The sequence below is a fragment of the Protopterus annectens genome, chromosome 1.part1 (assembly GCF_019279795.1).
Source record: "Protopterus annectens isolate FY-2018-M chromosome 1.part1, PAN1.0, whole genome shotgun sequence".
NCBI lineage: Eukaryota > Metazoa > Chordata > Ceratodontiformes > Protopteridae > Protopterus > Protopterus annectens.
In genome coordinates, this window is record NC_056726.1 from 167,641,513 (window position 1) to 167,652,525 (window position 11,013).

An 11,013-nucleotide genomic window follows, 5' to 3' on the forward strand; every position below is an offset into this window, starting at 1 on the left:
AGGAGCCATTTAGTTTGGGATGTGTCAGTGTATATATCTATGTGCAACAGTGTGCGTGTCTGTAGGGTCATGAATGAAGCTGGAATGAGTGTGTGTGTGTGTGTGTGTGTGTGTGTGTGTGTGTGTGCCTGTGTGTCTGTGTGTCTGCTTGGTTGGTCACACTAGGGGTTTAAGCAGGGGGTACCAAGTTTGTGTGTGTGTGGTGAAGCATGCATGCAGGTGTATTGATGAGTGTTTCCATGAGTCTAAGAATGTGAGAAGGAGTGTATTTGTGGATGAGTACATGTGTGTCTGTCTGTGAGTGTAAGAAAAAGGAAATATACATATTTGCTGTGGAATTAATGTAAAAATATTTGAAATAAAGATACCATGGAAACATTTGAAATAAGTATGCTGTGAAATTATAATAACAAAGTAGCATTCAGAAAGTCAAAACATAGGTTGCTTCTTCCATACAATTTTACAGATTCAATCATGTAAACCCACATCTATCATACCTGAATTGAATTTAGTTCAGAATGCATTTTGAATAAATTGCATTTATTTAAACTGTATTTGCTTTAATACTGCTACACACTCAAGTGTGCTAGCTTGCACTGCACTTGAATTGTTTTTAGTGCTGTTTTAGCTGCTTTCTGAAAAAAAATTCTAAGCTTGTTTCCTGTAACTAGTCTAATCCAGATACAGATTGCTGTATCCAGGACTGTTGGTAAGCTTCTGAGCCCCCCCAAGCCTTTCTGTGTTGAAGGGAACCATTCTAGCTTATCAGTGGGAGTGGTAAGCACTAGGTAGCCTATCTACTACAAGAGGAGTGGTTTCTGGCCCAGAAATTGTAGTTTATTGGCCGTTTGGGCATTTTTTCCATCTCTTCCAACTTTCTGGTTTAAAAGCCCACATTTGCACTTGTTCCCCGCCTTTCATGTAACTAGTCTAGTCCAGGTACAGATTTGTTGCATCCAGGAATGTTTGTAAGCTTCTGAGCCTCCCCAAGCCTTTCTGTGTTGGAGGGAAGCCTTCTAGATAATCAGTGGGAGTGGTAAATACTAGGTAGCCTATCTACTACAAGAGGAGTAGTTTTGGGCCCAGAAATTGTAGTTTATTGACAATTTGGGCAGTTTTTCCATATATTTCAACTTTATGGTATAAAAGCCAATGCTTGCGATTGTTTCCTGCCTTTCCTGTAATTAGTCTAGTCCAGATACAGATTTGGTGTATCCAGGACTGTTTGTACGCTTCTGAGCCCCCTAAGCCTTTCTGTGTTGGAGGGAAGCCTTCTAGCGTATCAGTGGGAGTGGTAAGCACTAGGTAGTCTAGTTACCACAAGAGGAGTGGTTTCTGGCCCATAAATTGTAGCTCATTAGCCATTTGGGCAGTTTTTTCCATCTCTTTTAACTTTCTGGTTTAAAAGCCCACATCTGTGCTTGTTTCCCATCTTTCCTGTAACTAATCTAGTCCGGATACAGATTGTTGTATCCAGGACTGTTTGTAAGCTTCTGAGCAGTGCCAAAGTCTGCTCTTCAATTTTTTCCCTTAGATCTGCTAGTTCTCTCCTCTCCCGCACTTTTACTAGCTTATTAGTTTAGCATTTTACCAAACTTCTTATAGCAATTATTATAGCACACAAAAGTGCTACAAGCACTAAACATTCTACAAGGAAACAGCCCCAGTACTTATTATAGCCCACCCCTCCAGGCAAGTCTAAAGATCAGTTCCCTGTGCTTTCTCCTGTTAACCTGGTGAACTTGGGCATCCTGAGGCAATGTAGCAACTGCCTCATGTACACTGACAACCCTCTCTTCTTACCTCCCAACACTCATACTTGTGAGAGATGCACTTATATATCCAAATTGGAAGCCACACACTCTCCAGCCAAGACCGGAATAGCTGGTCAAGAGGAGAAGGTCAACACTTGTACCACACGACATGGAACACATAGCCCTCCAGAACACACACCAGTACTGCCTTCACATAAAAACACAAACCACACACCCACCTTCTCGGAGGTTGTCAATAAAAATCTACCCAAACAGCAGAGACCTCCAAGGCAGAAATTCACTCAACCACCACAACACAACACTAATCATGAGAGACATAACTATCCCAAATTTTGTGCCACTCAACCAAAGCCCCTAAGGCAAAACACCATGCCCAACATGCTACTCATAGGTGACTCGATAGTGAGGCACATTGATGTCCCACTCACTAGGTTGAATAAGGAGAAAGTAACAGTCAGCTGCCTGTCAGCTGCCAGGATCCACCACATAACGCATGCACTCAGGTCCCCCAACAGGTACAAATATGACTCTGTCATTGTACATGTGGGTGTGAATTACCCGAGATGTTCCTCCACAGACTACATGAAAAGAGACATGGAGGAGCTCTCAGATTATGTAGCCCAGGCGGGTATGACCCTAGCCCTAAGCAGCATCCTACCATCACCCAGAATGATACCACAGTACAAGCAGAAAATGATTGATTTCAACAATTAGCTAAGTTTCTGGTGTCATTCTAAGGGGATTCAGTATCTGTCTCCCTGGGATGACATGATTGACAGTCCGTGATGCTTTGCCAGAGATGGCCTGCATCTGTCACCTCTGGTCTTCTGGACACTGGCCAAGGCTCTTGCCACCCCTATAGTGCCTTTTTTTAGCCGGTGTTTCAAAGACCAAATTACCACCATAACAGCTATAAACAAATGCAATCTGAGAGTCATGCTGCTCAATGTTAGAAGTGTAAATCTCAAAATGTACTCACTCAAAGCACTCCTTAAAATGGAGAACATCGACATTTGTGCTGTAACAGAGACCTGGTTTAAGGCAGCAGAAAGCACCCCTGCACTACCAAGCTATAACTTTTGGCCCCAGAACTTGGACTGAAGCTTCAAAGGCAGTGGTGTTTCCATATTCATAAAGGATGCGCACACCTCCAGACTGGTAGCCCAACATAACGCATCTGGGATACTTCAGGTGCAGCTAACATTGGGTAAGACAGCGATTCAGGTTGTAGCTTGCTATAGGTCCCCAACAATATCCTAAGACTCATATTCCATGTTCCTAAGCACACTGGAGAATATTAGGGTCTAACCTAACACTTTCATGCTGGATGAATTCAACTACCCCTCCATTAACTGAGAAAACTACTCATGTACCAAAACACTTGATGAACACTTTCTGGAATTTATTAATTCCAATGGCCTGGACCAGCTTATTCTTACCCCCACTAGAGGTAGCAACATCCTTGACCTGGTCATTACTAACATGGATGACCATTGCTCTACACCAATAGTCAACTCCTCCCTGGTTAGATCCAACCACAAACTAATTACCTTGGAAATCCACATCCCTCCCAACCCCACCCCCACAAAGGTAACCACCATGACAAACTTCCCCAAAGCTAACTTTGGGCTCCTAAAAACAGAGGTGGCTAACTTAATGGCACCCATGCAAATGCAGAATATTTGCATGACCACCAAACACGTACTCAAATGCATGGATCTAGACATACCCAATAGAACCAAGATGCTCTCCTCAAAAAAAAGGAAGCCAATCTGGTGGTCCCCTGCGATAAACAAACTCTGCAACAGAAGGAGGAAACTAATGTGGAATAAGGTGAAGTCCCAAGACTGGAAAAACTCCCTTATCAGCCACAACAAAAGGTTGAGATCCCTCATTAAATCCTCTAAGGCTAGCTATGAAAACAGAATTGGAGCAGATAGTAAAGACAACCACAAGGCCTTCTATAGTTATGTAAAGAATCTCCATGGCAATACCCAGATTTGCTCTGAGCTACTGCACAATGGTACCTCCTATACCGAGCCAACATATATTGACAATATACTGGTCGACAGTCTCAGTGCTAACTTTACTCCTCTCACCCCCCCAAAAGGACCAACCATAATACCAGTAGATTGCCAAGCACACAGTATTACTCCTGCACAGGTTAAAACAGCACTGTCCAAGGCCAAGAATACAGCCTCTATGGGACCTGACAATATCCCTGGCTGTGCTCTACATGAACTACAGAGTGAACTGGCACCTCACCTGTGTGCCCTGTTCAATCACAGCCTCACTTCAGGCTTCTCCCTACTAAATGGTGCACTGCTACAGTCATCCCTCTCCACAAAGGAGGAGCCACTACATACCCTAGGAACTATCGTCCCATTACCCTGATGAATCTGATATGCAAAGCTATGGAATGCATCATCATGGACCTAATAAATAAGCATATAGGGAATCTCCAAACTCTGGATCCTACACAGTTTCATTTTGTGAAGGGTAGATCATGCCTGCTCAATTTGGTCGACTTCTTTGAGTCAGTCACCAGAGCTGTGGACGAAGGCAAGGTGGTTCATATAGCCTACCTTGATCTGGCCAAGGTCTTTGATACCATTCTCCACTCAGGACTCATAGAAAAACTCACTAAACTAGGCATCAACCCTTATATCATTAGGTGGGTTGCAAACTGGCTCACAGATAGAACCCACAGTGTGAAAGCAGCTGACACCAAGTCAGACTGCCAGCCAGTCATGAGTGGAGTCCTACAGGGTTCAGTCCTGGGTCCTGTCCTGTTTGGCATCCACTTCTCTGAAGTCCAGGCCAACACGAAGGGACTCTGGTTGACAAAGATTGCAGATGATTGCAAGTTGGGAGCTATTATTAACTCCCCAAGTGATGTTGACATCCTACAGAAAGGCCTCAATGAGACTAATGTCTGGTGTCAGAACCACGGCTTTAAGCTCAATGTCAAAAAATGTGTCGTCATCCCCCTTGGGAAAAACAGGTTCCCTTGAATTACCACACTGATAGTAGTCCACTGAACACAGAAGGTGTTATAAGAGATCTGGGAACACAGGTTGACAGCAACCTCTCTTTTGACCACCAAGTTGCCACTGTGGGCAGAATGTCTGGGTCTATATTAGAAAGTCAAAATTTCTTTATTTCGAACATTCTAACATTGACCCCTATTCAGCGAATGCTGAAAATAGTGAAATGACAGATAACCGAATATTTTCCTAGTGAAAAAAGTTTGTTGTCCGTTTCTGTCGTTTCGCTATTTTCAGAGCTGTGGTGGAAAGTTACGGGTTGGGTTCAGGTAAGTGTGTGATTGGGCGTATGCTAGGTGAGTTAGGGTTAGGGCGCGAGGGAGGTATGTGCGCGATTGTGTGGACGTGAGGGTTAGGGCGGGTTAGGTGAGTTAGGGTTAGGGCGTGGGTGAGGTGAGTGTGCGATAGTGACAGACCTTAGGGTTAGGGTTTGGGTTAAGGTAAGTGGATAGTTAGTGGTGTTTGTACAGTTTAGTGTAGGGTTAGCTGAAAGATTTTGGGTGTATGTGTGTGGACTGCTGTTTGTTTGGTGTGCTTGTGTTGTGTGTATGTGTTTTGGAACAGCAAATTTTTTCCCTAGGAAAAAATTTGCTGTTCTGATCGTTCGATGTTGTCAGCGTTCGCTGAATAGGGGTCGATGTTAGAACATTCGAAATAATGAAATTTTGATGTTCTAATATAGACCCGAATGTCCTTCTATGTGGCACATCTCATTACTAAGGATTTTGCATCCAGGAAGAAAAAGGTCATTATCTCCCTCTACTCTTCCCTCATTAGGCCAATCATTGAGTACAATGCCCCATTTGGTATGTACCTCACTAGACACCTGCAACAACAGGAGAGGCTGCAAAAGTACCTCACAAAGAGGATCCTAGGCCTTAAACACTTGTCCTATATGGACAGACTCAAAAAAACCCCAGCTATTCTCTGTCTCATATTGCCTCCTTAGAGGTGATCTCTGCTTGACTTACAAAGCAATGTCTGACCCAGCTCTGTTAGAAATGATACATCTAAAGAAACCCCAATCCTTCTGCACCACATACTCTGGAGACCTCAACCTCATTACCACAATCAACAGAATATGCTGGAAGGACAGGTTCATAACCCAGAGACTGCCTATGCTATTGAATAGACTTCCCATACATGTCAAGCAGAGCACCTCACCGGCCCTCTTCAAGAGAAACCTTGATGAGTGGATGGGAAATAGAAAATTCACCCCAAGGATCACTCCAGTGGCTCTACTTGACAGAGGCACTAGGAACTAAGGTTGGGGTGCAAGGTGCCAGGGTAATCTTATGGGCTAGGCTTGTAAAGGCTTCAGGGCCATTAGCCAATACACACCTATGAACCTATGAACCCTGTAAAGCCAGATCAATGACTGTTTCACTGTTATCAAACAACATCCGAATCAGCCACTTTTAACTTCAGATTGCCTCCATACCCAGCAATTACAGTCACTTTACTTTCTGTGTATACCTCAGATGCTTGATTATGATAAAAAATGTAATGTCCACAGTAATATATTTCAACTTTTTTCACATAAATATACAGCAGATCTGCAAATCTGGCAGACTGAGTCTTTAAATGTAACAAAACAACAACAGGGATCAATTACTTTCACCCACAAACTGTTGCTGTGCCCATCGCCCATCAATTATAGCCACGTTATTGACTGTGTACACCTCAGATGTCCTACTGTTGTGATGATAATAATAATAATAATAATAATAATAATAATAATAATAATAATAATAATAATAATAATAATTCCTGCACCAGGTAGATGGATAGTCAACACTGTTGTGCAGCATAAGGGCAGTGCTGCACTCCAGAGTGTGTCATTTTTCAGATGAGACATTAAACCAAAGAGTTAGTGGTAGCTTAGGTGGATGTAAAAGATACCATAGCATGAAAAGAGTAGGGTTTCCTTATTAAAAACATAAACTATTTACATTATTTGCATCATATACAAATACTTTACAATGACTTACATTTTATCATTCATAGTCTCATTTCAGTTTTCACTTTTATATGCATTCACCTTCTTCTATTCACATTTCTAATTCCCCCACTCTTTCTCATAACCAAAATCACATTTTCTTCACTACTTCTGACAATATCTATTTTCCATTGGATTTTATTTCATTTAATCTTTCATTCCAAATAATCCATATTATACAAAACAATTTTCTATCTACAATCTTTACACCTCTTCCCTTTTATCGCCATAATAACCATATTCTATCATATCCATATTTATATAATTTATACCCTTCAGTCCTTTTATAATCTAATTTTTACATGTTTTCCCCATAATCTCTTTATCCTTTCACAATTTACAAAAACATGTTCTGTGATTTCTAATTCATCACAACAACTGCACATACTTTCATCTATTTTTATATGGTATATTTGCCTTTACTGGTAATTTCCTTATCATTAATGTCCACAGGAACTATGTACATTCAAAATATTTTTCACATCTATCTATCCTTGCTTTTATAGCTTTTATTTTTTTTCCTTTCTCTAAAAGTTTTCATGGATATACAATAATATTTATTCATTACACTTTCATACCATTCTCTTCTGTTCTATTCTATTCTATATTACATATACTTATTTTCCATAACAGAATTTTATCTTGCTATTCTTTCATTTCCTCACTCAAATATCTACTTCCTCTTTTTAGGTTTTTCACCTTTTCTGAAATTTCTTTATACTTTTCTTCCATTATTACAGCTATTAATCCTTTATTAGTTTCCTTTAACCATGTCAACACCTTATATAAATTCAATGATGCTGCATGAACAATAGGATTAATCAGTCCTAATCCTTCTTCTTTCTTCACATATACTACACCTCTTTAACCAGATTTAATCTGGATCCTCATATAGATGCAAATACAACTGACAATTCTTTCTCATGTTTTACAGGCACCATAAATATGTTTGATAAATATGTTTACTATTTTTCCTACTAGAACAGAATTAATTAAATATACTTTTTTCTTGTATGTCAACTTATATGTTCTCCAAAACAAACATATTTCTTATTTTTATATCATATTCTACCATTGTATTATTGTATGTTGATCATATTCTACCATTGTATTATTGTATGTTGATCACTACCAAATGTTATGCCTAAAATCTCAATTTCTTCTCTATTAAACATAATCCATCCTATTTTTCCTATAATACGTAACTCTTTACATTTATCCTTATTTATACATAGACCAGTAACTTTTAGCTCTTGACTAAGTTTCTTAATATATATCTCCATCCATTCTCCATTTTTAGTTATCAACGCTGTATCTTTTCATAAACTGAAACAAATATTCTTATTATTTTTTCCTTATATTATGCTTTTCTAAAATCTTCCATAAAATTTCATGTTGTATCTTATCAAATGCTTTACTCAAATCACCTGTCACAATTTTCAGCTCTGAATTTCTATGTATTATATCATCTACCATTTCTCTTATTATCAACAAAAGCTTTTGACTCCCTTTATCCTTTTCTTCCAAATACTATTTCATTCAATAATTTACTCACTTTATTTTCCAGTCTCTTCACTATTATTTTCATAAATATCTTATAATCCACATTATTCAATACTGTTGGTCTCCTGTTCCTTGTATCTTCTTTTTCTCTTTTTTCCACATAAATTTCATAAATCTAATACATTTTCTTTATCTTCCACCTCTTTCTCTAACCATTCATTTAGCATCTCTACAAGATACGTCTGTCAATCTAACGTATTTTTATACATGGAATATTCAATCCCATCCAGCCTTAATACAGTTTCTATTTCTTTCGCATATATATATTCTTCGCTATCCCCTTATTGCCTTCTTTAATTAATTTTTTCACTTTCTACTTATGTCCTCTTTCTGTTTTGTATTTTGAAAATGTCTTATTTATATATTCTTTTATTACACCCATTATTTCTGTATGTGTCTTTATGTGTTTTGACAATATCTCATTTGCATTTCTTATTTCTCTTTTCACTCTCCTGTTTTCTTTTATAACTTTATTTAAATATGGTGCCATCTCCTCTTCATTTCCCTGCAAAAAAAAACTCTGTTTAAACATTATTTTTTCTTGATTCATTACATATACCAATTTTCTTGCTCAAAAATCCTTTACTGTCTCTTTTAATCTCTCCGAGTGCCTCATGACTAATTTCTTTATACTTTTGTTTCTGTTCTGTTCTTTTTGATCTTTGTCATTATAAAAAAAAAACTTATTTTATACTTTTCTTTAAAACTTATCCACCAACTTGTCCAATTCTCATAAAGCACTCTCATGTCTATATGATCATTCCATAATTGCATAATCCTTTCTCTACCGTCCTCATTTAAATCTGGTTCCTTTATTCTTTTAATACTTCTACTTATTTTATATACTCTTCTTTTTCTTGAATCTTTGTCCAAATTGCCACATGATGTGAAAAAATTGTTGCTCTTGTTCCTTTATGTAATGTTTTCAAACTTTCCAAAATCAAAAAATAGGCAGTTTCTGTTCTTAAGTTACCCCTTTTATAGGTCCATTGTTTGTTATCCCATAAATATAATTTTCCACTTTTCAAAAAACTCTGCCATTACCTTAGTATCAGCTCCTTCTTGTTTCCTTTTTCTTAAATCACAATTAAAATCCCCCACTAATATAATTTGCATACTGATACTCACATAATCAAAAATCTTTTTAAACATCAACTCTCTTTCTTATTGTATGACATATCCATATACTGCAATAATTCTATATTCTATATACCTGCTTTTTCCATCTAACATCCAATACTATTACTCTGCCTAAATATATCAAAGTACAATCCAAAAATTCTACTGAGTTTTTACTTACAATTCCAATACCTGAACACATTTCTTTTCCTATATTCCAAATAATGCTCCTTTCCCATAATTCATTTACTTGTAATCTCCCCCCCTCCAACAAAACTTTTGTGACTTTTAATATTATAATATCCATATCAAATGTTTTATACCATTCTAACACACCTAACCTTCTTTTATATTCTTTATACTATTCAAATTTATAGCTAAGATTCTCAGTTTAAATAATATTATTTACCTTTTTCATCCTTTGCCTTTTTTCTTCTTTCTTATACAGTGAAGACCTTTTGAAAACTTTTTAAAAGAATTTATAAACATCTATATGCAATCTGAAAGCAAATTTCCAATATCAGGCTATGAAAACATACCCTGACTTGTTCCTCTTATGGCCTCTTTGTTTTCCATATCCTTGAGGAGGGGAGGTGCCTCCAAACCTCATAGGTAAGAGACTACACTTGTTATTTGGAGAAACACAAGCTGCCCTGACACATTACACTGAATGCCTGCATGGTACAAGACTGTTTTGCAATTAAGACCCAGGAGTGGTCTGATTTTAAATGACAGACCAGTAGTTTATAGGTTATAAGCAAATATGTATTAACATAATTTGTGTCATTGTAAATAGGTGCATCAAATCTTGTTGTGTCTGCAACATAGTATATTACAAGTCAATCATGCTAGCTTTGCACAGTGGCAGTATCATACCCAATGAGGTTTAGCCGAAGCGTGATTATTGCTAATAAAAAACAAGTCAATCATGCTTCAATCTCCTTTGCAAAAGGGGTGGCATGTTATAGAACACTCTTGTAATTAAGACCTAGAGGTAGCCTGATTTGAAATTATAGACCAGTAGTTTATATGGTATAAATGTTTGAGTGACTTTTTAAATGCAGGTAGGTTAACTATGCAGCAGCAGCAGCATGGAAATGGATAAAATAAACTGGTTGTATTAAACAATAGTGCATGGGTACTATCCAATTTAAGAACGAGGAAATGGAGCTTCACAAGAAAGGGCTTTCTTTAACTTCATGCAGCCTCACTGAGAATCAATATCCACTGTTCTGAACTCAACTTAGTTTCATTAAGATTAACCTCAATCCTTTTCCCCAGTAGTGAAGATAGCGATTCATAGTTGCAGCTTTTTATAGATTGGCCTCTTGCATTTGTTGGTCAACTATCTGCCCATTTTATGATTTCTTTTCTTCATCTCTGGTAATTGCTGTGAGTGGGTGAGTAACTTCATTAATAAAATGAATGTTTCAGATTGCATGATGCATTGGTTTACAAGCACTGCGACGTGGGTATAAATTAGGAGATAATTTCCATGCAGGAGCCTGTC

General features: G+C 38.0%; 1 pseudogene; it reads left to right on the plus strand.

Annotated features, from left to right (window-relative positions):
* The first annotated feature begins 10,353 nt into the window (after nt 1-10,353).
* Nucleotides 10,354-10,498, plus strand: LOC122817202 (annotated as a pseudogene).
* The last annotated feature ends 515 nt before the right edge of the window (nt 10,499-11,013 follow it).